Raw genomic sequence first — 6,342 nt, 5'->3', positions numbered from 1 at the left:
CCTTACTTGTTTTATTACTGACAATTCAGCATTAGGAAGGACACTTGATAAAGCAGGCAGCATGTTTAAGAGATTGGCAAACTACCTCATTAAAAACGATTTAACAGAAACTCACAGAGGAAGTGATCTTTGTATGCTCCTGTATTATCTGTTAGTCATCAAATCCAGAAGAGCAATACAGATAAGCCCCAAGTAATTGTAGTCTAAAACAATAAGTGTGGAAAAATAGTAAATTTATATTGAATAAGCCCATTAGATATCCTCTTTACCAAGTGATCAGAGTTTAGTAAAGGAACAAGTCAATATGCCTCCTGATATGATGTACTGAAAACATTATATTACTTTTGTGATATTGTTGCCAAAAAGCATAATTTAATAAAAGCCTTAATTGTGAGAAAACATCAAGCAAACTCAAACTGAGGTTGAAATAATTCCAATTTAGGCTTCAAAAAGGCCAAGGTCATAGAAATAAATTTAAAATACAGAAAGACACCTGTTGCAAGTTAACCCACTGCTATTAGTGGATTCTGATTCACAGTGACACTATAAGAGAGTGTGTAAGTGCTTCATAGACTTTCTGAGACTGTACATTTGAGGAGGGGTGTGAATAATTTTTAATAGGGTGGTTGGTGGTTTTTACAAATATATGGAAAAATCACGAAATGCTGCCTGCACTGGATGCCATCCTGGACCACAAGTCTGCACACTTCTTTGCAACTGGTCCCGTGAGGGCAGAACCTTTCATCTCACCTTTATTTTTATTATTGGTTACTATGACCCCACATTATCTTCAAAATAAAGAAACACACCATCTTTTCTCTGATAGGACTTTCATTGTCGTATCACCACCGCAGGATGTACCTTCTTTCTGAGCTCTGGTTTGTCTTTCTTGACTGTGGCCATCACCATGTCACCCACACTCACAGCAGACAGTCTGTTCAGCCGGCCCTTGATCCCCTTCACAGAAATGATGTATAGATTTTTGGCTCCCGTGTTGTCAGCACAGTTGATCATCGCTCCGAGCAGAAGACCAGGGAAATCCGGAACTGTGCACCGGAGGACCCACCACAGCCTTGCTTTGACATCTTGAATGCCGGAAAGAGACAGAAAGGCAGTTGGTCGAGACTGTAAATTTTTATAAGAACATATGGCTTCTTCTCTCTTCCACAGAGTCCCTGGTTGCTTTGCATCACCAAAAAATTTTTTTCGCAGTCCAAAGCTTAGACCACTAAGCAACCCAGGTTCATGTTGCAGATTAAAGGAGACTAAAAAGACATGACTATGGAATACAATGGTTTAGAATTTTCTTTTTGTTGTAAAACACACATTTGGAATTGTATCAGCGTTGATTTCCTAATTTTATGGAATAATGTTTTTCATATAATATATGCAAATAATGTATTTCTTTTATCAGTGCAGAGCCATCTAGCCATATCAAACCACAAGGGAAAAATAATAAACTCAGTCTACATATAAATTATCAATGAACTGATTAAAACCAGACTTCTAGTATAAAAGAAGAGGGAGGGTATCAATACTAGAGTGAAAATAATGCTCTTAGTCTTGAAGTGTATAAGCTAGGCAAAGTATTTGTTGTAAAAAACAAACAAACATATAAACAAATGAAAAATAAAACAAGTTCCCATAAGATTATCTTAAGGCTCTAAGAGGTGATCTCATGGATAAGGATGAAAATATGGTCTGGATTCTTGTAAATTGAACAAGCACATTTAGATTTGAACCTCTTCAATAACACAGACTTTGAGGATCTGCTGATCTTCTTCACCTCCCTCTGTCTTCACCTCAGTCTTGCCACTTTCCCCTATGTACTTGCCTCACATATGGCTCTAAATTGCTTCTCCAATTTCCAAGAATGCATTACCCCTTTGGCTATCTATTGTCAGTAACTGATACATCTCTGTTGACATCTGCACTCATATTTTTATGAAAAAAATTAAGTCCACTGCCATGTGTGTCAAGTGTTTCAGAACAGTTGTCCACCCATGGCATAATTGTGTGTGGCTTGAGGAAAGACAAGACAATGTTATATGGTCTCTTACACTCCCAAAAGGATATAGTTGGAAATTCTCTAAGGAGAATGAATGGTCAAGGTGAGAACTAATTGTGCTTTCTAACATAGTGCACCCAATGACAGGATGCAAACTGAAAAATACTTCAAAGTACCTTCATGGGGAAAAAAATACCAAGACATAGATGAAGAAACATTTCCGTTGTCAAGAGTAAAATGCTGCTGGAATTGATTTTGGGAACAGCAAATGAAAGAACTATAGGTGAAATGTAGAACAAACTCAAGAAAGAAAATTGTCCCCAATTAAAATCCATCTTTGGATTTTGTTCAAAGGCCTTTCTTCCCCTATGGACATATGTTTAGACAGAGATGTGGGCTGGGAGGGGCCATCGGGCAGTTAGTCAAAGCATCATGAGATAACTTAAAATCACAAACACCTCTGAGGTTGTCTGTTTCATGGTAGCTAGGCTTTTGGTTTTATTTACATCTTTTTCTTAGATGTAGGAGGTCTTGGTAAATCTGGCAGCTGTCATAAAATTCCATCTGTCCTATGAAAATGAGTGCAGAGATTACTCTAACCCAGGGGATTTTCCCCAAATGCCACCAACCTGAATTTTCAGTTCCAAAAGGAGCCTGATCAAATCCTGACATGTAGGAAGATGCCCTACAAAACAAATCCATGACAGTGTACTTGCATGAGGAATGAGTGGAATTTTTTGGTGCAGGAGTAAGGTGGTGGCCTTCTCACGCCTGTGAAAAGGTATAAGATGAAGAAAGATTGACTATAAATCACAAGACTTCAACTCCAAGAGAGGCCAGGAGGATGAGACATGGGGGTAACAGGAAAGTGAGCAGAAGCTTGGATGTTTGAGAGTCTGGATAAACACACAGATTAGACTGTATAGGCTATAACTTTATCCTACTAGCCTAACCCTGAGGCTATGTTTCAATGCAAATGCTGGAAGTGTCCTGTGTTTGTTAACTGACAGATTCACAACTATCCTCATAAACTCTCTATAAGAATGTTTTCTGGATGTCTGAGAGGGAACTATTTGAGCTTCCCTGTTTTTTATCCAAAGTGCAAAAGGAGCCCCAGGTTGGTAATCCTTTTTGATAGATAGGTTGTGTGTGGATCTGGTATTTAGATTTTGTAGAAGAGCTGTGTGTTAGTCTGGGTAGACTAGAGAAACAAATCCATGGACACACTTATGTGTATAAGAAAGAGATTTATATACAAGAACAATAGAACAGTGAGGAAAACATCCCAGTCAGTCCAGATCAAGTCCATAAGTCCGATATTAGCCCATATGTATGATACCAATCTATAAAGTCCTCTTCAGACTCATGAAACACATGCAATGAAGCCAAATGCAGGACGATCACAAGCCAGTGGATCGACAGCCTTTAGGTCCAATGGCGTTGTAAGGATCTCAGTGCTGGCAGGGGTCTCTCTGTGGCTTCTCTGGCTTCAGATGTCTGGTTGCATCCATGTGACTTATCCAGCTCAGGGCAGTAGGGTCATCCCATGTGTCTTGTCAGCTGCAATGCCTCCCAGGGAGTGAACAAAGAGAGAGAGTCTCTCCTGCCTCCAAGGAGGAAAATACCAGATTTCCCAGAATCCGCAGGAGAAGGCAATACCCACACAGAGGCCTCACTGGCTATGATCTGATTGGCAAGCTAGACTCCACTCCTTCACACTTAATCCTCAACTTGAAAAATGATTGCATATCTACCACAAGCTGCACTTGCACATGTACGTCACAGCAAACTGACCACAGGCCATATTGGCTTTTGGAGCAGGCTGTTGTGCTGAGTCTGGACTGGGATGACAGCAGATTTGCTGATGAGCACTGCAAATGCACTCTATGCAGGGGAAGCATCCCCAGACAGGAAGAAATGCAGCAGTAGCCTCCTGGTTCCACCTGATGTCTGAGAAGCATATGGTACATGACTCTAAATATTGAAACCTCAGCTAGGCAAATACCCAATGTATGCAGATGAGAAAAACACAGAAAGTACTTGCACAGGATACACCCACACACCACACTATACCACAAAATGACACACCACACTCATAATTACACTTAAACTCTGTACATACATGCACAACCTACATATGTCACACACAACACACACACACACAGGCCCCACACAAACATATATACTACACAAACCACGCTCCATACACACCCACTACAGAAGTCACATGCACACCACACACACATGCACACACGGTTTACAACTCCTCAGTGGAGTCCAGGCAGCTGGATCGATACACTGGTACTTTCTTCACACATATTCATGTACCAGCATGGATTGCCTTTCTGGAAGATGTATGCTTACTAGGGGAAGGAGTATTAGCAGTGACTGGAGTTACAGGCCCATAAGTCAGTGTCACAGAGCTCAATATTGAAGGCGCTGCAGTGGGCTCTAGGGTTGGAAGCAACCCTTCTTTTCAGAAGCTGCTCTTTTCCCTGAGAACAAGGTCAGTGCTAACCGATCACTTAGTCTCCCTTCTGAGATGCATCTTAGCATCTTCAGGTGCCAGCCAGCCTATAAAGAAAATGATGGTGTGTCATTGATGACAAATACATATGAGGTTATACTTTAGAACACACCCTAGGTGTGTGCTTTGCTGCTACAGAAATGTTTTCTCATCTCGGGTTGTGCCCACCAGCTGGTGATAGTACATCTCTGAAAATAGCAGGGTTTAGTTCTGCCACAGTAATTCAGGACTTCCTCCTGTTGCCCTATCACCCTAGAGCTTGGGCTCATTTAGAGGCAACACATGAGGGGATATCCAATCCCTCGAAAACTGGAATTTCCCCCCAAAACCTATGCATTATTATTATTCTTTTTTACAAAACAAACATCACCTTCAAAGTACTCTCCATTACATTTAATACATTTATCAAATCTGCAATTCTATTGCTGGAAACATTTTTCAAACTCATCTGTTTAAATGGCTGACAGCACCCCCTTCGTTTGTTTCTTCTCCTCTTCTATGTCATCAAATCACTGTTCTTTCATGTCCCTCTTCATTCGCAGAAACAAAAATAAGTCACACAGAGTGAGTTCAGGTGAGTAAGGTATGTGGGGCAAGAGAGGCATGCTGTTTTTTTGCCAAAAACTGGCACATTGAGATGGCTGCATGACCTGGTGCATTGTCATGGTGTCAAATCCAGTCCCCCATCTGCCACAAATCAGGCTTTTTTGGTCTCACACTGTTACTCAATCTTTTCAGAACCTCTAAATAGAAAGCTTGATTAATAGTCTAACCTAGTGGAATGAACTCCAAAGGCACTATAAGTCGACATTTCATTTCATGGATGTCCAGAATGAGATTTGACATCAATCAGCAATTCACCTTTTTTAAAATGAGAACACACTTGTACACTTGAGTTTTTCCCATAATGTTGTCCTTGTAGGCTGCGTTTAATATCACAACAGTTTCTGTGGCATTTTACTCAAGCAGGAAACAAAATTACACAGCCACATGCTCTTCTCTTAAATCAGCCATCCCCCCTAAAAATAAGGTTACAGTGAAACTGCTTTTATGACAAAATTCACTGTAACCAGTGAGAACCTTCCCAGGCAATGCCATTTGTGCTCCACCCAGTACAATTCCGGTTTGGGGGGGAATACTTCCACGTATGAAAGGGCTTCAAAAGATTTGTAGAACAATTCCATTATAGTTTAACTCCATGTTTACATGATTTTTTTAATTAAAAGATCATTTTATTGGAGGGTTCTTACAACTCATAACAATCCATCATCAATTGTATCAGGCATATCCATGATTGTTTTGAAGCCCGTGTGTGTGTGTGTGTGTGTGTGTGTGTACCCTGGTAGCACAGTCAAGTAAATGTTGGACTGCTTACCACAAGGCCAGTGGCAATTCAAACCCACCAGCTACCTAAGGGGAGAAAGATAAGGTTATCTGCTACTGATAAGGTCACTTGGAGTAGGAATTAACTTGACCACAGTGATGTATATATATAACTTTGAGGTAGTTAGTTTATTGTGCCCACCTGGCCGATAAACACATGTGGGGTTAACTGAAGAGCTGAGGGATAAATGGCTCAGTGAGCCTCACCTTTTGAGTTCTCAGGTCTCTTGCTTTGTGATGGTCAGACCAGGGTGCAGCTGCCTTAGCAGTTCCCTGCTTCAGCTTGCAAGCCTAACTTCCTGCAAGACATTCCTAAGGAGAAGCCACATGATCTACCCTGATGCAGCCCTGGGTGCTGGATCAGCCATGTGGAGACCCCTGCTAGTGCTGAGATGCTTACACATTCACTGACTCGGCTTTCCAC

General features: G+C 41.0%; 1 pseudogene; it reads right to left on the bottom strand.

The window, feature by feature from the left end:
• Positions 1–655: 655 nt before the first annotated feature.
• LOC101664475 lies at positions 656–1,085 on the bottom strand (annotated as a pseudogene).
• Positions 1,086–6,342: the final 5,257 nt, after the last annotated feature.

Source organism: Echinops telfairi, unplaced genomic scaffold (genome assembly GCF_000313985.2).
Source record: "Echinops telfairi isolate 266 unplaced genomic scaffold, ASM31398v2 ScPeMD7_655;HRSCAF=1070, whole genome shotgun sequence".
NCBI lineage: Eukaryota > Metazoa > Chordata > Mammalia > Afrosoricida > Tenrecidae > Echinops > Echinops telfairi.
The sequence above is the reverse complement of the archived record's forward strand: the minus strand, read 5'-3'. Positions and strand labels throughout refer to the sequence as shown.